Source organism: Nelumbo nucifera, chromosome 2, assembly GCF_055504915.1.
Source record: "Nelumbo nucifera cultivar China Antique chromosome 2, China Antique-T2T, whole genome shotgun sequence".
NCBI classification, from domain to species: domain Eukaryota; kingdom Viridiplantae; phylum Streptophyta; class Magnoliopsida; order Proteales; family Nelumbonaceae; genus Nelumbo; species Nelumbo nucifera.
This window is the reverse complement of record NC_142650.1, coordinates 83,501,849-83,527,655: the sequence shown is the minus strand read 5'-3', so window position 1 is coordinate 83,527,655 and position 25,807 is coordinate 83,501,849. Positions and strand designations below refer to the sequence as shown.

The 25,807-nt window shown below is 41.7% G+C and overlaps 1 pseudogene; it reads left to right on the top strand.

The window, feature by feature from the left end:
* The first annotated feature begins 2,405 nt into the window (after positions 1-2,405).
* Positions 2,406-6,960, top strand: LOC148802390 (uncharacterized; annotated as a pseudogene).
* Positions 6,961-25,807: the final 18,847 nt, after the last annotated feature.

The window sequence follows — 25,807 nt, the reverse complement described above, 5'->3', positions numbered from 1 at the left end:
GCATCATTCTCTGAAAACCAACATAGCTGAAACTACGTCTTTTGGCGTTCCCAAGAGAACTTGTGATATTGTTACTCCCACGTGTCTGTGGCATTACTGTCTTGGCCATATCGGTATTTGATGAGAATAAAATTTGGCATATCTTTATCCCTCAATATTTAGTATTTTGCACGTAATTGGTACCTAATTGGACTCATTACTCTTGTATTTCAATTCAGGGCAAGCAGATAGGCGATTGGAAGAAAACAAGGCTAATCGGATGTCTTTGCACAGTTTCGGCACCGATCAGTGATATGGGCATAACTCTTAATTCCGGATTCCGATTTGGACATTTCAGGAAGAACTGGAAAGATAAGGAAAAGGCCCACAACTTTTATGTTTTGGGTTTTGGCAGAATCATTCCGCATCGAAGACGAATTCGGGCCCAAAGTCGGAGAAATTTCGCAGCAAGGCCCATTTCACAAGCTGATGCCCATTTCGCAGAACAGTCTTGAAGCAAGCCCCAATTGTTAAAGAAGCCCAGTTCGAATTCAAGATCCAAGAGTCCCATTAGAATAGAAGTTGAATGTAATCTCAATAAAAGAGTTTTATCAAATTTAAATTCTCAAATTGTAATCCTAAAAAGATAAGAGATAAGAGTTAGGTAGGATAAGTTCAAATTAGACTAGGACTTTCCAGTTTGAGGATAATCTCCTTAAGGGAGTTGGAGAGCAGCCCTCTCCCCAAATCTATATAAAGGGGGGGGGGGGGGGGGGGGGGGGGGACCAGCACCCAGGCATCAATTCCTCCAAGAGAGAGCTTCAGTCTTCAGAGAGAGAAATCAGCAACCAAGGAGGAAAAAGCAAGAGTTCGCCCCCCTTTCTCATCTGGAAGCTGCGATTTCATCATGAAGTGTCTGTAAGTTTTTACTTCTGGTTGAAGGGTTAGGGAATCCTTGATTCTGTAACATTGTGAGATCTAATTGATTTTTATTTCAGTTCATTGTTTATGGGTACTCATATGTTTTCTGCGAATTAACTATGAGGATTATTTTTTTTGATAAAGCAAGAATGGCCCCTTGCTCATTCAATGGAAATAATCCGTGGCCGATTGAACCTCCAGTTTCGTATATGATTGGTAAGTTCAATCATGGTGGCAACTAACATAAATTGATTGCAAAAAAGTTTTCGATCTATGTTAGGAAAATATCTGATATGGTTTAAACGATCCGAGCTTGTGAGATCGCTGACTAGAATTGGGTCTCTCCCCTCTTAATGCTATTAATAGGTTAAATCCTAAGAGCTTGTTTAGGACTGCCTATTAATAAGGGAAGCAATCAAAGAGCTTGTTTTGGTTGTCGAATAATAAGAGTAGAGGCTGGCTGTTAGAGCTTGTTAATAGCTATACCAATTTATTCATAAGCATATGAATCTATCTTTGCATCAAGGATCAATGCTACGAATCAAAGCTGAACTTGTCCCTTCAACCGGAAGCCATCCCCCATCGATTTAATCTTTGTTTTCTAATATTTTCTGCTATTTTCTTATTTTCCTTAGCTTTACAATCCCCCTTAATCCATCTACTTGGAAATAAATCCACCAAATCCCTATGGAGAACGACCTTGCTCATCACTATCTGCAAATTATTAACCCAGAGCAAGACTATTTATCTTTGGTTGGGTTCGGCACCCACCAAATTTTGGTGCCGTTGCCGGGGATTGGCATCCTAAGTAGGTTTATTTCCTTTTGTTTGGTTTATGCCTCGCTCTTCTCGTGTAGGTGAACTCCACTACGACCCTGAGATCGAGAAAATAGTTCGCCGCTTAAGGAAAGAAGCCAAGCAACGCCGCAACCAATCAGCATCACTCCCCACTTCCGAAGTGAAGTCAGCTGCAGAAATCGTTGAGCCATCCAACCATTCTGAAGAAGAAGTCATGGCCAACAACGAAGAAAGAACCCTTAGAGAGCTAGCTGCACCGGATCTGCACCAACAACCTCTCTACATCGAATATGCAGATCTAGCGGTACCCTTTAAACTTAAATCAAGTCTTATACACTTACTCCCTACTTTTCGTGGACTTACAGGCGAAGACCCTCACAAGCACCTAAAATAATTCCACGTAGTATGCTCAAGCATGAAGCCTCAAGGTGTTACCAAGGAACAGATCAAACTGCGTGCCTTTCCTTTCTCACTAGCTGATAAGGCTAAGGATTAGCTGTACTACCTACCCTCCGGTTCCATCACCACATGGAGTGATATGAAAAGGCAATTCCTTGAGAAGTTCTTCCCTACCTCCCGAGCCACTAACATCAGAAGAAACTCTCTACGAATACTGGGAGAGATTCAAGCAACTATGTGCCAGCTGTCCACAACATTAAATTCCAGACCAGCTCCTTATCCAATATTTTTACGAAGGGTTACTACCAATGGATAGGAGTATGATCGATGCAGCAAGCGGAGGAGTGTTGGTGAACAAAACTCCTACACAAGCAAGAGAGTTGATCTCAAACATGGCAGCCAACTCTCAACAGTTCGGCTATAGGCTCAACCCTCCAACAACTCATGCTAATGAGGTAAACATCTCCTCCCTAGAACATAAAATTGCAAGCCTGACCTCTCTTATCTGTCAAATGGCCACAGGTAATACACAAACGGTGAAGGCTTGCGGGATTTGCTCAACTCTGGGACATCTAACTGACATGTGCCCTACGCTTCAAGATGAACCTTACGAACAAGATAATGCTGTTGGGGGATTCTCGCAAAAGAGATACGATCCCTACTCGAACACCTACAATGCAGGATGGAGGGATCATCCCAACCTGAACTTTGGAACCAAGCCCTTCGGCTTCCAACATCAGCATCAAACCAGGCCGTCGGCTCCACCATATTCAGCCTCCCCCAACTCAGGTATGTCTCTCGATGAAATTGTGAAAGCCCTTGCAACTAATACTCAACAATTTCAACAGGAGACAAGGACAAGTATCCGAAACCTGGAGAATCAGGTCAGCCAGCTAGCGACAGCTATGAGTCAAATGGAATCCCAATCATTAGGGAGGCTACCTTCTCAGACCACGACCAACCCGAAACAAAATGCTAGCGCTATCACGTTGAGAAGCGGGAAGGAACTGAATGAACCCTATCATGAAACATCCAAAGATACAACTAGAAAGGAGACACCATCCCAAACGGATTCAAGTGGAAAGCCACCCCAATCCATAGTCATCGCTCCACCTTTCCCTAGTCGATTTGCAAAATCCAAGAAGGAGGAGCAAGACAAAGACATTTTCGAGACCTTCCGCAAAGTTGAGGTAAACATCCCCCTCCTTGATGCAATTAAGCAAGTACCCTGCTATGCCAAATTTCTCAAGGAGCTGTGCACTACTAAGAGAAGGCTAAAAGGCGATGAGAAGGTCCATATAGGAGAAAATGTTTCAGCCATTCTCCAGAAAAGACTGCCCCCTAAATGCAAGGATCCAGGTATGTTTACCATTCCCTGTAAGATAGGAAATGTACAGATCGAAAAAGCTATGCTAGACCTAGGAGCTTCAATAAATGTCATGCCCCATTCTATTTATACAACCATGAATCTCGGACCATTAAAAGAAACGGGCGTGATCTTACAACTTGCTGATCGGTCTACTACATACCCGAAGGGAGTCTTAGAGGACGTCCTAGTCCAAGTTAATAATTTGGTCTTTCCCGCCGATTTTTATGTGATCGACACGGAAGAAGATAACTCTTCCAACTCGACCCCAATTTTGCTAGGAAGACCCTTTCTTAAGACGTCCAGAACAAAAATCGATGTGCATAAGGGGACACTTACCATGGAATTCAATGGTGAGATGTTATTGACTCCTTAGTGCAGCAGACTTTTGAGCTAGAAGATGAAGACACACTGAGAGTTGCACTTAACAATGGGCCTGATCAACTGCAACAAGCAAAGCAGAAGTTTATGCTGAATTCAAAACTGCAAACTTTGACTTCTGAACTGAACTCTTTTGAATTTGCTCGTAATTCTTCTTTCATTAGTTTGCCCCTATCTCACACAAGGCTCCTTCCATCTATTGTGCAGGCACCCCAGCTAGAGCTGAAATCATTACCAAGGCACCTAAAGTACATGTTCCTAGGCAAGGGGGAGACACTACCTGTGATAGTTTCCTCCAAACTCGATGCACTGGAAGAAAGGAAACTAATTCAAGCACTTAAGGAACGCAAGGAAGCGATCGGATGGACTGTAGCTGATATCAAGGGGATAAGCCCATCTGCCTGCATGCACAAAATACTCTTGGAAGAAGACTCCAAACCTGCAATCGGAGCCCAACGCCGATTAAACCCACCGCTGATGGAGGTAGTGAAGAAAGAAGTTTTAAAACTTCTAGATGCCGGGATAATCTATCCCATTTCATATAGTAAGTGGGTAAGTCTGGTACAAGTAGTCCCGAAGAAAATAGGTATGACGGTGGTCGAAAATCAAGACGGTGAGCTAGTGCCTACCCGAATTCAAAATGGGTGGCGGGTGTGTATAGATTACCGGAAGCTGAATTCGTTAACCCGAAAAGACCACTTCCCGCTCCCTTTTATCGATCAAATGCTTGAAAGACTAGCTGGCAAATCTCATTATTATTGTCTTGATGGTTATTCAGGGTTTCATCAAATTCCAGTTGCACCTGAGGGCCAAGAAAAGACTACCTTCACCTACCCCTTCGGTACCTTTGCTTATCGGCGCATGCCATTCGGTCTCTGCAATGCTCTCGCCACATTCCAAAGATGTATGGTTAGTATATTTTCAGATTATGTGGAAAGCATTATAGAGGTATTTATGGATGACTTCACAGTGTATGGGGATTCTTTTGATTCATGCTTATCTAACCTTACAAAGGTACTTGAAAGGTGTATAGAAAAGAACCTCGTGCTGAATTATGAAAAATGCCATTTCATGGTCGACCAAGGCATCATTCTAGGGCATGTAGTCTCTTCTAAGGGAATCGAAGTTGATAAAGCAAAAATAGATGTTATTAAATCCCTGCCCTATCCCACGAACATTCGGGAAGTTCGCTCTTTCCTTGGACATGCAGGATTCTATCAGAGATTCATCAAGGATTTCTCCAAGATAACTCACCCCTTATGTAATTTACTCCAGAAGGATGTGATGTTTGATTTTGATGAAGGGTGTAGGGCAGCCTTTGATAAGCTGAAAGAATTGTTGACTTCAGTCCCAGTCATCCAGCCACCGAATTGGGATCTTCCCTTCGAGATTATGTGCGATGCAAGCAATTATGCCATCGGTGCTGTTCTAGGACAGAGGGCTAGAAGAGCCGCTCATGCAATATATTATGCTTCGAGGACCCTTGATGCTGCCCAATGCAATTATTCAACAATAGAGAAGGAACTCTTGGCTGTAGTTTTTGCCTTAGAAAAATTCTGTTCATATTTGTTGGGTACTAAGGTGATTGTTTACTCTGATCATGCAGCCCTAAAATATTTGCTCGCTAAGAAAGAAGCAAAGCCGAGGCTTATCCGCTGGATTCTCCTACTACAAGAATTTAACCTTGAAATCCGTGACAAGAATGGTGCAGAAAATTTGGTTGCAGACCATCTTAGTAGGCTGACTACAAGTGAAGAGGCAACACCCTTGAAAGACGAGTTCCCAGACGAGCACCTTTTCGTGATTCAAGAAGTAACTCCATGGTATGCAGATATAGTTAATTATTTGGTTACTAGAACCATACCAGGAGAATTAACAAGAGCTCAAAGGGATAAGTAAGAAGCGATGCCAAGTACTACATTTGGGATGACCCATATCTGTGGAAGCAATGTTCCGATCAGGTCCTTTGAAGGTGCGTGCCCAACCCCAAAATCCCCTCCATTCTTCACTTCTGCCACTCATATGCCTGTGGGGGCCATTTTGGCCCAAAGAGGACAGCACGTAAGATACTGGAGTGCGGATTATTTTGGCCTACCCTATTTCGTGATGCTTATATGTTCTGCAAGGCCTATGAACAATGCCAAAAGACAGGTAATTTAAGCCATAAAGACCAAATGCCCCTTACCCCTATACTGATATGTGAAATATTTGATGTATAGGGTATAGATTTCATGGGCCCATTCCCTTCCTCTTTCGGTAATGTTTACATCCTACTAGCTATAGAATATGTTTCAAAATGGGTAGAAGCTAAAGCTACCTGGACTGATCATGCGAAGGTTGTTGTAGATTTTTTCAAGTCCCACATTTTCTCCAGGTTCGGAATGCCCAGGGCGATAATAAGTGACCGAGGCACTCACTTCTGCAACCGAGTGGTGGAAGCTCTATTCAAGAAATACAATATGACCCATCGAATTTCCACTGCATACCACCCACAAACAAGCGGACAAGCCGAAGTGTCAAATAGGGAGATAAAATCCATACTTGAAAAAATGGTTGACCCTAGAAGGAAGAATTGGAGTCTAAGACTCAATGATGCACTATGGGCCTACTGCACAGCCTACAAAACTCCTATAGGTATGTCTCCCTACCGTTTGGTATTCGGCAAGCCATGTCATCTCCCTGTGGAACTGGAACATAAAGCATACTGGGCGGTCAAACAATGCAACATGCGCATGGATGAGGCAGGAGAACAAAGGAAGTTGCAGCTACAAGAACTAGAAGAGATCCGCAATGACGCTTTTGAGAGCTCTCGAATCTACAAGGAAAAGACAAAAGCCTTCCATGATAAGATGATCTCAAGGAAAGATTTTGTAGTTGACCAGAAAGTTCTTCTTTTCCATTCCAGGCTTAAACTCTTTCCCAATAAGTTGCGATCTCGATGGGTTGGACCTTTCACTGTTACTAACGTCTTACCTTATGGAGCAGTTGAGATTCAGAGTCCGACCACAGACAAGAGGTTCAAGGTAAATGGGCACCGTCTAAAACCCTTCTATGAAGGATTTCAGGTATACAATGTGGAAGAGGTACCCTTCGAAAGTCTGACCTATAAAGAGTAGGGCATAAAACTCTCTCCCCACCCACCTTCCACTTTATCAGGGAAGTTTGTTCCTTTTCTTTTTTTTTTCTCTCTACTTGTTTTCCCTTTAGTTTCCACCTTTTATTAAGTTTTAAGTGTGTGTGTGTGTGTGGGGTGGGGGGGGGGGGGGGGGGGGGCGTACAGGCTTTAACCGTTTCATTTCAAAAAAAAAAAAAAAAAACACTCAACTCTTTTGAAATCAATTGAAACAATATTTTGGGAAAATTCTTGTGGACCTAGTAATGAGACACAATTAAGGAGTACACGACTTTTCTGAAGCCATTCCCTTTTTAGCTAGTCCTAAATTCAGGTTTAAGTAAACAGGGCAAATACTTACCATTGCTACAAATGGTATGATGGAGCATAAAATGCACCTAGCAGCCAAGTCATCTGATAGTAGAACGGAGCATAAAATGCACCTACTAGCTAACAATTCAAACAGTAGGATGGAGCATAAAATGCACCTACTGACAAAGTAATTCAAATAGTAGGATGGAGCATAAAATGCACCTACTGACCAAGTAATCCAAAAGTGAGATGGAGCATAAAATGCACTCACTTCTTTAGAGGAGAGAAAAAGAAAATAAAAAGAGAGAGAAGATAAAAAGGTTTTCCCTGATTTACTACCTGGTTTGCAGTAGCAAAAATTGGATTGACTGATGAATGGGTCATGTATGACTTGGTTGTGTTGATTTAACGATTTGCAATAATTAACCTAGAATATTTGTAGAGAAAGACGAAGGAGAGTTGAGTTTAAAAATTGGTAGGATAGCTAGTTTGTTATTGTTCTCTTTTTTTTACTTGAATTCTGACTTGCCCGAGGACGGGCAAGGTTTAAGTGTGGGGGGATTTGATGAGAATAAAATTTGGCATATCTTTATCCCTCAATATTTAGTATTTTGCACTTAATTGGTACCAAATTGGACTCATTACTCTTGTATTTCGATTCAGGGCAAGCAGATAGGCGATTATAAGAAAACAAGGCTAATCAGATGTCTTTGCAAAGTTTCGGCACCGATCAGTGATATGGGCATAACTCTCAATTCCGGATTCCGATTTGGACATTTCAAGAAGAACTAGAAAGATAAGGAAAAGGCCCACAACTTTTATGTTTTGGGTTTTGGCAGAATCATTCCGCATCGAAGACGAATTCGGGCCCAAAGTCGGAGCAATTTCGTAGCAAGGCCCATTTCACAAGCTGATGCCCATTTCGCAGAAGAGTCTTGAAGCAAGCCCGAATTGTTAAAGAAACCTAGTTTGAATTCAAGATCCAAGAGTCCCATTAGAATAGAAGTTGAATGTAATCTCATCACTATCTGCAAATTATTAACCCAGAGAAAGACTATTTATCTTTGGTTGGGTTCGACACCCACCAGTATTGACCGAATCACAAGGTTGGTCCTTTGGATTTTCAAACTATAGAAGATCTTCCCACTTGTGAGCCTTGCCTTCGTGGTAAGATGACAAAACGGCCATTCGGCGGCAAGCCTGAAAGATGTACGGGTACACTTGACCTTATACATAGTGATGTATGCGGGCCCCTGAATGTTAGGAGTCGTAACCAACACGTATACTTCATCACCTTCACCGATGATTATTCGCGGTATGGTTACGTGTACCGAATAAGACACAAGTCTGAATCCTTTGAAAAGTTCAAGGAGTTTAGACAAGAGGTCGAGAAACAGTTGGGGAGAGAAATTAAGACCCTTCGATCCGATCGAGGTGGCGAGTATCTCTCTGACAAATTCAGAGACTACCTGAACGTCAATGGGATAGAATCACTGTTAGCTCCTCCTGCTACACCACAACTTAACGGTGTTTTAGAGAGAAGGAATATGACCTTACTTGATATGGTCCGATCACTTCTCGCACACTCGGAGTTACCCACATTCTTTTGGGGATACGCATTAGAGACTGCGATTTACGTGCTGAATAGGGTTCCAACCAAATCGGTTCCGATCACTCCATATGAACTTTAGAGTGAAAAGAAACCAAGTGTCAGACACTTGAAGATTTGGGGTTGTCTGACACACGTTAAAAGAACGAGCCCGGACAAATTGGAATCCCGAACCAGTCGTTGCCTATTTGTAGGCTACCCCAAAAGCTCTATGGGCTATCTATTCTATGACCCAGGAGAACAAAAGGTGTTCTGTAGTCGGAATGCCCATTTCTTGGAGGAGGATTACATCCTAAAGAATCATCGTCAGGAAGTTGTTCTTGATGAGGAGAGCTTAGGAGTAATAGGAGATGTCCCACATGTTCCAGGTAGTGACCAACCTAGAAGATCTACCCAGGTATCTAGGCCACCAGTCCGTTATGGCTATGACCAGGATAGTTACCTAGTGGAAGCCTTGACTAGTGAGGAGGATCCCGGGACTTACGCGGAAGCTATGTTGGACATAGATTCCCAGAAGTGGGTATATGCCATGAGAGCTGAGATGGACTCAATGAAGGCCAATGGTGTCTAGACTCTAGTAGATCTGCCCACTGGGGTAAAAGCTTGCAAATGGATATATAAGAGGAAGAAGGGCCCCGATGGAAATGTTGAGACCTACAAGGCTCACTTGGTGGCGAAAGGGTATACTCAGAAAGAGGGTATCGATTATGAAGAAACATTTTTGCCTGTGCCATGCTTAAATCCATTAGGATCCGGTAGCTATAGCAGCATACCATGACTACAAGATTTGGCAAATGGATGTCAAAACCGTGCTCCTGAATGGAAATCTTAATGAAGATATCTACATGCAGCAGCCGCAAGGCTTCATTGCGGCTGGTCAGGAACACCTGTTATGTAAACTTAATTGATCCATATATGGACTTAAGCAAGCTTTAAGGAGTTGGAACATCCGGTTTGACTCTGCCGTCAAAACGTTTGATTTTGAGCAGAACCTGGATGAGCCCTGTGTATACAGGAAGTCCAGTGGAGATAAGGTTACATTCTTGGTTCTATATGTGGATGATATCCTATTCATTGGGAATGATGTGGGAATGTTGACCTCGGTCAAAGTATGGCTTTCACAATAATTCTCCATGAAAGATCTTGGAGAAGTGTCTTATATACTAGGTCTTCGACTCTATAGAGATAGATCGAAGCGGATAATAGGATTATCCCAATCTACTTACATTGACAAAATCGTCAAAATGTACAACATGGAGAACTCCAAGAAGGGAAATGTTCCTTTCAGGCACGGAGTTAATCCCTCTAAGAAGATGTTTCCCAAGACATTTGAGGAGATCGAGGACATGAAGAATGTTCCCTATGCCTCAGCCGTGGGGAGCATCATGTATGCCATGCTATGCACTCGCCCCGATATTGCTCACACGGTGAGTGTTGTAAGCAGATTTCAGGCCAACAGGGCAGGAGCATTGGACCGCTGTGAAATGCATACTTAAGTACCTTCAAAGGACAAAAGAGTTCTGTTTTGTATTCGATGGTACATCACTACTGATCCAAGGGTATACCGAAGTTGACTTCCAATCAGACCCAGATGATAGAAAGTCTACACCTGGTTACATATTCATGATAGGATCGTGTGTTGTTTGCTGGAAAAGCAACAAATAGGGATCCACGGCGGATTCCACAATCAAAGCTAAATACATTGTCGCAAGTGAGGCTGCCAAGGAAGCCGTGTGGATGAAGAAGTTCATCCAAGAGTTGGGAGTAGTTCCATCTAGCACATCACCCATCCCGTTACTGTGCAACAACAATGGGGCTATTGCTCAGGCTAAGGAGCCATGAGCCCACTCAAAATCGAAGCACATCGAGAGGAAGTATCACGTACTATGGGAGATTGTTGGTAGAGGGGACGTCCTGATTCAGAAGGTAGCTTCAGCAGAGAATGTTGCAGATCCATTGACTAAGCCACTCACATAGAAAGTGTTTGAGAAACGCATGGAAAGTATGGGACTTTGGCTTATTCCAGATTGAACCTAAGTGCAAGTGGGAGCTGTTAGACAGTTTTGTATGCCCTTAGCTCCAATCCGTTTGATGTACTTATGACATTTATTGTAAATGAATAAAGTGCATATTTGATTCATGTTATGTGGTGTGTTTCTGTGTAATACCCTTAAAACCGGACACTTATGAAACTTGTGTTGGTTTAGAACTCTCACAGTCAGTGGGTCGGTCTGGGGAGACCTATCCTGATAAGGCTGACATTGATGTGCTGCCAAGTCGGTTGGGGTGGCCCGTCTCTGCCACCAGGGTGAGACCCAAGGTACATGTAGTGTGGGATCAGTTTGAGACCTTGAACCGGACCAGAATTCCAGTATTGCCCTGGACCTTGGCGATTAGTGGGCAAAACTGGAATGTTACACCTGACCCCTAGATTCGATTATGGTACCGCACTAGATGGCGGATTAAGCCATCTTTGATATGCCAATCAGTGAGACCCTTAGAGGGGGTCAAAACCTGGGTATGTTGAGATGGTTCATGAACCCATCTGAGTGGGTGATCATAGTGACAGGATCAGCCTCTTTGTCGGACAAAGGTAATGATCGGGGAAATGCACTCTCTTTGATGTTAACCAAAACTGCTGGTAGTTGATTTCAATCATTGAAATTTTGTTTTGCAAAATATATTTATGCGATATAATATATATTATAGGTTTCCAAAATTGTTTGCAAAAGGTTTTAATCCCTGGGGTCCATGTAAGAGGAGAGTGCAGCACTGTACCTTGCAGTCGGGGGAGAGGTCCTCCCTTGTCGGGCAGTGTTTGATCATTATGGGCTGAGAGGTTAAGTGTAAGGCCATTGAGGGTTAAACCTGATGGGATAATCTTACATCTTCCCACAGTCCTTGGGTGTTACAAGGTGGTTTGGCCCAAGGACCACTTAGTGTAAGTGTTGGTCCCATAGAGTCCATATGTTGGGCTTAAGGGGTTCACTGGGCTTTCTAGTGAATTCGGCTAGGCCTTGTGATAGAGGCTAGGCCGAACCCTTGTGGCTGATGTGTAGATCAACATTTGGGTCCCACGCCATACAGAGAAAGCCCAACTAGGCAGCAATTTGGAAGGCTTAAGTTAGCACATACACTTAATGGGCAAAAGTCCAATAGGAGCTGGGCTAATTAGATTAGCTTGAATGGGGCGAATCTGAGATATGAACCAGCCTTAAAGGATAAGGGAAAGTCCCTATCCACTCAGTAAGAGTCCAGATTTGAATATGATTCAAAACTAGAAACTCTTAATCAAATTTGGAGGGCTGATCATGATCTCCTAATAGGATTAGGAGCTGATCCCTTTAGGATTATAAAAGGAGGAGGGGGCGGCAGCCTCTAAACAAACTCATCCCAGATACAGATACAACATAGAAGAGAGAAATCAGCATATAGTGAGACTGTGCTGATTTTTCCCTGCCGCCTCCTTCCTTCCGCCGCCGCCTTTAGCAGTTCATCTCCACTCACATGGGAGTCATCAAGAAGCGTTTTTTATTTCAGTTCTTTGTGAAGAATTGGAAAGAAGTTGTGCTCACCTGCCGTCCAGTGGGCTCTTGCGAAGGATCTAGTTCTTGTGAAGAACGTTGCTGATTCTTCTCCGTCCTACATTGCGCCATCTTCAGTGGGAGTAGTTTTTGGTGACTTTTTTGGGCATGAACACTTTCGTTGGGGGATACTAATTATCCATATCAGGTATTTCCCTCTCCTATTGTTTTGTTCAGATCTGGTTCGGTTCTTGATTCAAGATTGATCATTGAAAATTAGTTTTCTAAAATAGGGATTGTGATTCTCAGTTGTAGGAAGGAAAGAAATTTTTAAATTCGCCCATTCTATTCTGCTTTATCCGGGCGTCCATACGATGGATCTTTCATTCCTTCAATTTCAAGGATGAACTTTCCTTCCGTTCGAGGATTCTCATAATACACGTGTGCTACTTCCGTTCGTAACCCCTTTAAAAAGATGTGGTACGGGTGACATCACTATTTAGCTTGCGCACCCTCGTTAGGCTCACGAGGTGTCCCGTCACGCGCGTTACTTAATGACGCATGTGTTTATATTATTTGTTTATGATTTGTGGTGAGTTTGCGCTCCTCGCGATTCTATAATAACTTTAAACTCATCGCAAGTCCGCGTGGTTCCGGAGCTCATCGCGGTTTTGTGATGGATTTAAACTCATTGCAAGTCTGCGTGGGTCCAAAGTTCATCGCAACTTGTTTCAGCTAAGATGTGTGATGACTTATGGACTCATTACATGCATTCACATAGTATTAGTTTGATACCTCTTCTGTTTTGATAAGTGACCACCTTGTACCTATAATTAGAGGTGTAAAGTGCGGGCCGTGCTGTGCTGGCTCGTGGGCTGTCACGGGCTGTGCCGCCCTCCCCGGTGAAAAATTTGGGGGTCGGCCCGGCACGACCCACAGCCCAAGCCCATGCAGGCCCGTGTCACGGGCCGGGCTGGCCCGTCAGTCGCCTTGGGCTAGGTCGGGCTGTGCATTGAGTCAAAGCTATTTTTTTAAAAAAATTGATAAAAAACTTAAAATTTTAATTTTATATGAAATTTGTGTATAAAATTGCTTATATATACATTAATTAAATAAATTAGTACAATAAAATTTAAAAATATTTATTTTATTAATATATTATATGCTATATATTATTATATAATTATAATTTACATAATATTATATAAATATATATAATATATATAGGTTGTACCGGTCCGCGGGCCACGGGCACCATGTCCCACTCGGTCGTGCCATGCCGTGCTGGCTCGTGGACATAAAACCCTAGGCCCGCATGCTCGTGACGGGCCTGGCACGACCCGCGGACCATCGGTTGTTTGCATCGATGAACAAGACTCATTCTTTTGATTAATTTCAGTACTCTGAATTGCATTGTTTCTCATTTGATTTTCGTTCTTTTTAATTCTGATTTTCTTTCTTTTTAATTCTGGTTCGTTACATACAACCCCCTCCATCTTTGTTCACGGAGCACACAAACTAGGTTAGATACTCTCTATGGGAACGATCCTTACTCACACTACTGCATTTATTTTTAGGAGTATAAGTATTATTTTTGGGTGCCTACGACAGCACACTAGTTAGTTTTCACAAAAGGTCAATCGGGTTCAACTCACCAACTCCCCAACCTAACCAGGTCAATTTGGTTGGCCAAATAGCCCACGACTGGTCCAAACCAACTCATGGACACTCATAATTTTAGATAAATTAATAGTCTTGTCTCCGATAAATAACAATAGTTTAATCTCAAAAAATTATTAAAAATTTATAGCGAAAACATACAATAAGTACTAAAAATATATTAACTTAGTCAATAAATAGTATAATCTCAAATAATAGTTTAATCTCTAATAAATATTAATTAATCATTAAGTTATAACAAAAATACAATAAATACAATAAGTACAACAAATTAAATTTAAAAAATTCAATAATTGTAGTTTAATCCATGGTTTTCAAAACCAGACCAGACCAGATGGTCTGACTGAAAAATCGGGAATCGCTCGGGTGACTGGTTCCGTTTTCCCCGAAACCATTGATTTTGGTCAACAAACCGTTGACCCGGGCGGTTAACCGTTCGAATTGTTCAAACGGTTTTGACCTTTTTTTTTAAAATTTTTTTTTGTCAAAACAATTGACTGTTCAACCTGGGAACCAGACTCCTAACCAGTTCATTCTCTGGGTCACATTTGAAAACCTTGGTTTAATATCCAATAATTATTGAAAATTTTCATTTAAATAACAAAACAAAATAAATTTATACATAATCATTGAAAATACATTTATCACAAAAAATAATAAATAATCACTAAAATACAATAAATATTAATCTTAGTATATATATTTATATAATAAATATAGATTAAGAGTTTAAAATTATTATTAATAAATATTAATATTTTTGAAAGTTATTTTCTCGAAAAACATAATTTCGTGAAAGATATTACATATTATTAAATATTTGAAAAACATTTAAATTGATATTCCGAAAAAACATAATTTAAATTGTTAGTTATTATTAAATATTTTAAAGTTATTATATAATTTTGTTAGAATGTTTAAATAATTCTTAAATTTTTTAATCCAAACTTTCTTTAGATATAGATAAAGAGTAGGGGAGAGGATACATAGGAATTAGAGATAATTTTGGAGAGGAACTCTCTACTGAATTAGAGATAATTTTGTAGATAAATAGGAATTAGTGATAATTTTGGAGAAAGTGGGGGAGGTAGTTTAGGAGAAATTTTAGGAGAAGAGATTATTTAGGTTATGGGAAAGTGCATCTCATTGGTTGTTTAATCTAATCAAGATAAGCAATGATTACTATTTTATATTTTTATAACAAAAGAAAGTAAGAAATAATACAAAAAATGGAGAAAATAGATAAATAGCTTCTCTTAAAGGAGAGCTATGCTGACATGGTAGGACCTGTTTTAATATATATATATATATATATATATATATATATATATATATATATATATATATATATATACCTCCGGGATGGCCTTCTTCGTGGTCGGGGATGTCAGCGTCCTCGTACTCCTCCACGATCGAATAGTAGCTCTCCCCATTCTCGTCAGTCACCCGCACACACCTGGACCTTTTCTTCCTTTCTGGGGCCATCGGAGGCTCACTCACTGGGTTCAGTAGTTGGACACTTTCTACTTTGGCCTCTTTGGTTTACCCTTCCTTGGAAAACTCCATATAGTATATTGCATCCTGTAGGTGGGTCTTTGTTCTATCGAACGAGACACGAGTGGCTAGGATCCTGATGGTTCGACCTTTGTGCTTGGCTTCTAAGCATTGATGGTAGGTGGACCGAACAAATGCCATTCCATGTATCAGGGGCCACCCCAATAGGGCATGGTATGTCGTTTTTCAAGAAATCACTTGGAACTCCTAGTTGATGTAGAATGGTCCGATAGCCACCGATAACTCAATCGACCCTTTCATGACAGAAGCATTTCCATTAAAGTCTATGACCTCCTGTAACAGTCTCCAATATGTTCATAAGCTTTAGTGTGTGAAGGGAGATCAAACTCATCGAGGTTCCTTTGTCAACCAACAAGCGTCACATCTCATATCCCCTATTTTCGCTATGATGTATAGAGGCCGGTTGAGATGGAGGTTTGTGGCCAACATGTCATCCGGGGTGAACTCTACATGGGATTTGTCCATGCGATGAGGTTCTAGTGGCCTTCTGAAAGCTTCCACTAGTGCCCTGATGGCAAGTTGTCGCGTCATGATAGTAGCCCCTTGTTTACTGAGGAACTATTGTAAGTCTGGGCTCTGCTCAAACCGTTTATGCTACCCCCATGCGATGAGGTTCAGCGTGTCTGGGCGGTCACCTCCTAATGACCCAACCTCATTTATGCTAGCCCCTTGCAAGTGTGCAGGGAGGGGGTCAATCTTCACCTGGGTCGGCTTTCTCTTAACGACATCATCTAGCTTTACCTCTTGCACGAAAAGTCGTTGGAGAGTGAAGCGGTCCATTAAATCATGGTGTTGTGACTGATGGTAGTTACACCACCTCCTCCCATGTCTTTATTTCTCGGGGTTGATTCTGGGTGGTGGTAGTGGGCCATTCCATCGGTTCTAGTTTCCGTTGTGATAGTAATGCCCCTGGTTAGACCCCTTGGTGTTCTGGGGTCTATGAACAATGACGTATATTTCATTCCTTGCATACTACGACGCTGTTGATGTTGGGTTGGTAATGGTGTGCGATATTCTCTCTGTGCACTTCCATTGTTCAACGGAGGTTTCGAATTCAACATTCTCATTCCCTATTCTATAGGCTGGGTGCATCCCTTGCATTTACTACTCCACAAAACTCTTTTCTAGGGCCATAGTATGACGGGTAGAAGAGGAGCCCGCAGGAACACAAAAGCAAGTTTGAGGACGTCTTGGTATCCTTCGTTCTCGATAGGGATCTCAAAGTTTGTGAGTTCTCAAAATCCTTGACCGGTTCGGCATACACCTAGGTCGTCAACCTTACTGCCGGGAGTATTGACTCATGGGTTGAACTGGTGAGAAGGTTCTTGTCAAAATGGTTCACTCTGGAGAGGAAGCTAACAATGGCTGATTTTAGAAATACAAAGCAGTGTCTAGGAGAAGACCTATTCTGTCTTTGGCGAACACGCCATGGAGAAAAGCTTCGTCAAACAATGTGTGCAAGGGATGCAACCTACCTACAGGATAGGTATTGAGAATGTGGAAGTAGAAACATTCAGTCAGCTACGGATGTGCACAAAGAGAACAATGCGCACAATCAATAACACTTTAACCTAGTATACACCAACTCTAGGGCATATGGAAGAAACGAAGCTTATGTAGTTGATCTGAAGCCCCAGAACAATGGAGGACCTAGGCAGGGGCCCTACTATCGCAATGCTACCCAAGGAAAGAGGAATGACCTATTGATCCCTCCTTTCCCCTGTACAAGGGAGGAGGTGATCATGGTAATGAACAAGCTAGCTGAAGATAGGGTAATCAATTTGCCACTACCGCTAGCAAGAGTAGACCCAAAAAAGAACAAACACGGTGGGAGGTTGTGAAATTAGCACCAATCACCACATCATGATCTAATGGACTACTTTTCTTTAAGAAGGCTATTTGTACAGAAGGTAAAACTAGATGAGTTCATGAAAAGAGACCCAGCACAGTTGGAAATTGATCCCCTCCCAGCTCACGTCTAAGGGGGGAGTGTCAACTTTGTTGGGGCCTCGGGTCAATACCAACCTGACGCACTAATAGAAAGGCTCGCACAAAGCCAGAAGCTCCAACACTTCCTCATTAAGTAGGGGGAAAGCACTTCGACAAGGAAATTGGCTATCGAAGCACTAGCAGAAGTCTTTAGGAGACCATTAGAACCTTACCGATCGCACCAGTGTGGAGTTCACATCGGAAGACATGTTGGCTGCTGACCCTTACCACAATCGGCCTTTATATGTTTCAACAAGAGTGGGGGGTTCATCAAAGGCCTGCCCATGGAGGTAACAAACTTTAATGGGATCGCATATGTCACAGAGGGGTCTATTGAGTTACAGGTAGCGATCAGACCGTTCTCCATCACGTAGGAGTTCCAGGTCATCTCAGGAAGGACCGCCTACCATGTCCTCTAAGGGCGACCTCTAATACATGGTCTAGCCCTGGTCCCATCAACATATGTGTTAGATAGTGTGGATTTTCTTGAAACCCTGAACCGAACCAAAATTCCTGTATTGCCCTAAACCTTGGAAATAGATGGACAAAATTGGAATGTTACACCTGACCCCTAGACTCGATTATGATACTGCACTAGGTGTCGGATTGGGATATTGTTGATATGCCAATTTGTGAGATCCTTAGAGGGGGTCAAAACTTGGGTATGTTGGGACAGTCCGAGAATTCATCTGAGTGGGTGATCATAGTGACAAGATAAGCCCCTTTGTCGGACAAAGTGAATGATCGGGAAAATGCACTATCTCTAATGGAAACCTAAACTGCCGGCAGTGGATTTCAAATGTTTTGAAATTTGGTTTTGCAAAATATATTTATATAGAGATATACTTATATATATTATGGTTTCAAAATGTTTGCAAAAGGTTTTGATTCCCGAGATCCATGTGAGTAGAGAGTGCAACACTGTACCTTGTAGACGAGGAAGATGTCCTCTCTTTTTGGGTAGTATTTGATCATTAAGGGCTGAGAGGTTAAGTTTAAGACCATTGAGGGTTATACTTGTTGGGCTAATCTTGCATCTGCCCATAGTCCTTAGGCCTTCATAAGATGGCTGGACCCAAGGATCATTTAGTGTAAATGTTGGGCCCATTAAGAGCCCATGGTGATGAACTCAGGGGTTCACTGTATTCAGCAGTGAATTCGGCCAGGCCTTGTAACAGAGGCTAGGCTGAACCCCTGTGGCTGATGTGTAAATCAATGTAAGGGTCCCACGCCATACAAAGAGAGCCAAGCTAGCGAGCATTAAAAGGAAGTGAGTCTGAAAGCTTAATGGGCCTAAAAGCCCATTTCAAACTGGGTTAATTGGATTAATTAAATAGAGGAAGATCTGGGTTTGGATCAGCAGATAAGGATAAGATGATAACTCTTATCCACTTAAAGACTCCAGATCCAAATAAAGATTTGGATCACGAAACTCCTAATTTGATTAGGAATAAGTTGATTTTGAACTACAAATAAGATAAGGGATTATCCTTATCACTTAAAGAGTGCAGATCCAAATAAAGATTTGGATAAGGAAACTCCTAATCAGATTAGGAGATTATCTCTTTAAGGTTATAAATAGAGAGCAGGGTGGACCTGAAAAAGACACACAACACAGAGAGAAGACAACTCAGTTAGACTGGTCTTGCCTTCAGTTCTTTTTCTTCCTGCTCTTGCCACCCTACCCTGTTAGATCTCCCGTTCTTGGATCTGATCAAGATTTGATCTTGATATTGTTTCTTGCTGGAAAAAACAATTTTGAAGCTATACTCACTACCCTATTTGATTCTTGCTGAAGAATCACAAGTTCTTGGTGGAGAACTACCTGCTGATCCTACCTCATCCTAAGTTGTGTGATGTTCAGTGGAGGGAGGATTTGGTACACTCTTTGGGCATGAACACCTACTTTGGGAGGAACTTTTTGCGTGGATTCTGTATCAGGTATATCCCTCCCTAATCTTGGTTTTAGATTTGGTCTGGTTTGGTTACAAGAACGAACCTTGATAATGTAGTTTTCTAAATTGGGAATAGGATTCCCGGATGGGAATAAAGAAATTTTTGAAATTTCGCCCAACCTTCCTGCAGGGTTAGGCTATCCATATGATGGATCTCCCATCCCTTCAATATGACCAATGCATAAAAGCCAAGCACAAGGGACGCGTAATAAGGATCCCGAACCCCAAGGTCCCTTTCAACAAATTGGAAGCCCGCCTACAAGCACAACTTATTATACGAAGCTGGCAAACAAAGAGGAAACGAGGATAGCCAAGGTAGAAGGATTGCAGCTACCAGACCTTGCACGAGGTAAGCCCTCAGCGGTAGCGGAAAAGAAGAAAAGAACTGGGTGTGTATGAGTAACCGGCGGCGACGGGAAGAGCTACTACACCATCGTCGCAGTTTGTGAAGGTGATGAGGCACCGGTAACCAAAAAGGCCATTCTTGAGAATTATTTCACTGGGCAATTTCCACAGAATGACATTGTTGTAATTTCATCACCTTGCGATCAAAACATGAATCGCAAACAATAGAGGAACCAAGGGAGGAAATCTTAGAATATTGCGATGAAGTCCAGGCACCTCCCAAGTGCATGACGGATTCCATCGACATGGTGGAAGAACCCTTAGAGGAAATAGACCTAGTGGTAAAGGGAAAAAAGAAGAAGCCGTTATACATATCGGCCAAGGTAGGATCCAAGGATAAGGGAAAGTTGACTGCACTATTTAAAGAATTTCAAGACATCTTTGATTGGTCCTATGACTAGATGCCAAGCCTGGACCTGGCCCTTGTCAGACATTCATTGTGTATAGATCCCAAGTTCAGGCCCGAGAAGCAACCACAAAGGATCTTTAAACCAGAAATAGCTCTGAAGATTAAGGAAGAGGTCGAACAACTCCTAAAAGTAGGGTTCATCAAACCCATAGCGCATCCCCAATGGTTAGCTAACATAGTACCAATCGAAGAAAAATGGACAACTCAGGTTAGTACCCTAAACTTAGCTATTTGATCGAGACCTTAGAGCGCAACCCAGAACTAACCTCTTCTGACCTCATCGCAGGTGCTATGTCGACTTTAGAGATTTAACTAGAGCCTGTTCCAAGGACGAATTTCCCCTACCAAATATGGAAGCCCTAATAGATTCAATGACGTGGAACCAACTTTTCTCTTTCCTAGATGCCTACAATGAGTATAATCAGATCTTTATGGACCCCAAAGACACACCCCATACAACCTTTAGGACACCAATTGGATACTTCTACAATAAGATGATGCCCTTTGGCTTGAAAAATGCTGGGGCCACATATCAAAGGGCAATGACGAGTGTCTTCCACAACATGATACACAAGGAAATCGAGTGTTATGTTGACGATATAGTGGTCAAAGCGAAAAGGCGAGAAGACCATCCCGTCGTGTTGAGAAAGTGTTCAGTCGGTGCAGAACTTTCAACCTGAGGCTCAATCCCTTGAAGTGTGCGTTCGTAGTATAATCTGGGAAGCTCTTTGGATACAGAGTGGACCAGATAGGGAACCACCTAGATGAAAACAAGGTGAAAGTAGTCCTAGACCTCCCACCACCAGTTAATGCATCCTAATTAAAGACCTTCCTAGGAAAAGTCTCATACCTTAAGAGGTTCATCCCTAGCCTTGCACATGCGGCGACGCCGCTGATGAAGCTAGTTAAGAAGTCTATAGAATTCAAGTCGACAAAGGAGCCCCAGAGAACTTTAGAGCAGTTGAAAAATACCCTGGCTAAGGCTCCAACCATGTTTCCACCCAAAGATGGCCAGGAATTCAAGATATACATTGCATCGGATTTGGAGGCAATAGGATGTCTGTTGGCGCAAGAGGATGACGGAGGAGTCTAGTGTCCGGTATACTATGCTAGTAAAACCCTCAAACCAGCCAAAAAGAACTACTTTCATATGGAACAACAGTGCTTCGCACTGGTGTTTGCTACGCAAAAGTTCAGACATTACATCTTGGGTTAAAAGGTGAGGCTTATCGCACGGAGTGACCCAGTCGGGTTCTTTATGGGTAGACCTCCTCTTTCTGGTAGATTCATGGTGTAGCTGGAAGTGTGTCGTTAACCACTTCGGAACACCAGTTTAGAGATTTATAAATTTTTCCAATCCTCATGTTACCTTAAACAATGTAGTACATGGTGAGGATGGGGTCGAACCCATAGGGAAGTAAGAATAAAAATTATTATTATTTTTTTGTTCTGAATAGATAAAAGAAAAGGGGATTCGGGATTTGTAGAAAGTAAGAAAATAGAATTTATGAATGTTGAAATTAAAGGTTTGGAATTAAACAAGACAATAATTAAAATTCAGAAATTAAAGAACACTGAAATCAACAAAAGAAACAAATAAAAGTGATCCAAAATTCGGATCCAGTGGCGGTAGCTATCCGGGAAGACGAAATACTACCTTTCTCCCTCCATTCAGCCCTCGAACCCCTCAAGACACTTAGCCTTGAATTGGACGAATTCAGATTTGCAACACACACAAATGAACAAAAATTAAATCTAAAAGATTACTGGAATAAAAATAACATAAAAGAAAATAAAGAAAATGAAAAGGATGGTTGATCAAATCTAGTGGCAATAGTTGTAGATTGGTTGGACTGTTTGCAGGAACCCCTCCTAACAAGATCTGGGCATCCTTCCCTTCTACAACGCTTGAACTCCTCAAGAAACCTTAGCCTTGTGAACTGGGTGAATTGACCAACTAAAAGAAAATAAAGAAAACCAAAGGGATGGTTGATCAATTCTAGTGGAGGTAGTTGTAGGTTGGCTGGACTATTTGCTGGAACCCATCCTAACAAGATCTGGGCGTCCTTCCCTTCTATAACCCTTGAACTCCTCAAGAAACCTTAGCCCTGTGAACTGGGTAAATTTATCAACCCCTTATTCAGGGCCCTTGGGTTCCTTTTAATAGAGAATGGTGGATAAAACTGGGATTAGAGAGAAAGAGGGGGGCGACAGTTGGGTTTTTGCAGAAATATGGGTGCCCTAGGGTTTAGAATGGAGGGTTAGGATTGCTCTAAGGTGATCTTAAGATTTGCACAGGGACCCTTAGAGGTCACAATTTTGAATTTAATTGAGAAAATGGCACATTTTGACTATTCTAAGGCCTAGGTAACCCTAAAATGATGCCCATTAAGCCATCAAAGTACAGAGTTATCACACCCCAACTTAACCATTGGTAGTCCCTTAGCAATGCAGCCTTAAAATTACACTGCGTAAAAAGATCATTCCCATTGCAAGATCATCTTTGACAAAATTAGCCAAGTATCCTGATTCCAGAATTCTCAAACTTTGTATAGATCAGTGTTGGGTTTAAGGGGTAAAACTGTCATGCTTTGAACATTATAGAAACTTGGCTTAAAAATCTTATATACCCTTCCATTTGCAGACTGTCTCGATAAGCTGAGATTGATTTTTAAAATCAGGCGGGTACTCTTCTTATCATTTATGACAGTGAATTTCTACCCCTAAACTTGATATGCACAGACATTTTTATTGCTACCTTCCATCGTTTGATGCGAATCTTGAAACTTGCCTTAGGTGAAGAGACCCGGTTACTAATTGTTAGGTAAGTGTCTTTGGCCTTCCCTTTCCCGTTTGACATGAATCTCGACACTTAACTTAGGTGAAGAGACCCGACTATTAAGTTTAGGGTGTCCATTGACCTTTTATTATTTTTCTTTAAAACACTATTTAGGGTAGTCCACTGTCTTTAACAATTTGAAGATTTTTTTTTTAATTTCTTAATCTTTCTCTTCTTATCTTTATAGGGGCAAACTTGGGAGAATTTTCCAATTTCTAAACAGTTTCAACAATACTCAAATAAGACCAATTTTGACTCCTATCACTTGATGCTGATTTCTACAAATTTCAATATTCTTTTATCAGTTTCCTCAACATTTTCTATTGAGGAATCTCTTTTAATGAAAAAAAAGATTTTAAACTTTTCAGTGAAATTTTAATTCTACATATTTAATGGCTTAGCTTCTCAAAATTTTTCTCTCAATTTTTTTTTTCAAAATTTTCTCTCTTTCTTCACCCCAACTTAAATGCTATTGTCCCTAATGGCATAACTAGACTGATGCAAAAGGGAGTTGGGCGAAAGGGAACAATCAAGAGGGTTTTTCCCAAGGGGTTCAAGGTCTGCCAATTAGTCTCGAATCAAGAAAACAAATAAAAACTCTAATCCTAAAAGCAAAAGCAATTGAACTACGTTGGGTTGCCTCCCAACTAGTGCTAAGTTTAACGTCTTCAGCCAGACACAATCACTCACTTCTCTCATCTACACTCCTAGACTCGCTTTCTTCTTTACACAGACAGGGCTCAGATTGGGCTATCCAAGGGGTAGACAGGGCATCTAAAAGATCGTCCACTATATCTACCTTGAACTCATCTTCCCCTAGGTTTGGATACTTAATTGAACTTTCTGTTCCCCAAATGAAATGTCCATTTCTCCCGATTTATAGTTGATGTTTGCATTGGCTGTTGCTAGAAACAGATGTTCTAAGATTATTGGGTTATGGTTCAGTTCCTTGGTTGGGGTCATGTCTAGGACGATAAAATCCACTAGGAAGTAACAGTCCTCTACCCTGACAATGACGTCCTCAATAACACCTCGAGGAGTCTTGACTGACCGATCAGCGAGTTGTAGAATTACCGGGGTAGGTTTTAACTTGCCGATCTTGAACCTTTCATAAATGATAGAGGAGAATAGATTTACATTGACCCCAAGATCCAATAGGGCATAATCAAAAGTGATTCCAGAGATGACACAGCTTATTAAAGGAGCACTAGGGTCTTTTATTTTCTGGGGGAGTTGGTTTTGGAGAACCGCACTAACATCTGCCGAGAGCATCACTTTTTGTGGGGCTGATCGTGGCTTCCTCTTTTGAGTGCATAACTCTTTCAAGAACTTGGTGTAAACTGGGACATGTTGGATCGTGTTGAGGAGAGGGATGTTAATATGGACTTGCTTAAATAATTCCCTGATCTCCTCATTGCGAGTCTCTTTTGTCTTTTGCAATGGCCCGACTGTGAGTGCGGTTGGAAAGGGAACTACTGGTCGATTCACTATAGGTTCTTCTTCTAAATTTTCCTTTCCTTTTTCTTCTCCCCGACCTTATGGTCTTCTTGCTCATTCTCTTGTTCATTAACTTTCTTTTTCTTAGACAGGTCCTCTAAAATCCTCCCACTCCTTAAGGTTGTAATAGCCTTTGCATTTCAAATTGAGCGTTCTTAGGAGGTGGTTGAATCTGCTGTGGAAGAAAACCCGATGGCTGATTTTCTAGGATTCACAACTAGTTGACTTGGTAGTTGACCTACTTCTCTCCTCACATTGGCTTTGGGTAGCTGTCCTATTTGGCTCTCTAATCTAGCTATGGACTACTACTGAGTTAGAATCAACTACTGAACCTGCATGAATTTGTCATCAACTGAACTGGTCTAAGGAGGTTGTAGGTAAATTTGATAAGGTTGGACCGGCTGGTTCCTACGGTAAGTTTGCTATTGGCTTTGCACTTGTGGCCTCTGAAATTGTTGAGCCATGGAGTTAGATGGACTATACTGTTGGGATTATGTGTAGGTTTGACATGGTTAAGCCAGTTGAGTCCCGGGGTAATCATTGTACTCATAGTGAATTTGGGCTTCAAACCATTGAGAGTGCATATCTAGCAAGGCGGTTTCTTGGGCTTGGGCCCTATAAGTGAAGTTGGGCTGATTTTTCCACCCAAGGTTATATGGGCAAAAGAATGAGTTAGCATTGGGTTGGAAAAATCTGTTGGCTGCATGTACTTGGTTTGGAATGACTGGTTGACATGGGCCTGTCGTAGGGCACTAGCTAACACGATGGGCCGGACTTGCATAGTTGGAACATGTTGGGTAGGATGACAAGGTTGGGTGTGGGCCAATTTGTTGACAAAATGTAAGGACTTGATCAAGTCTTTGGGCCATCCCATTAATCTTATCCAGTTGTTGAGACACATGCTTCCTATCTATCCGTGTCTCTGGTTGGAACTAGTTTCTCATTCCATAAATTCTGGCCATTGAATCCATTTTATCTTATTTTGTTTTAACCCTCTTTTTCTTCTTCTTTTTATTTAAAATTTGAAATTTAAATTTTGAATTTTAATTTCAAATTT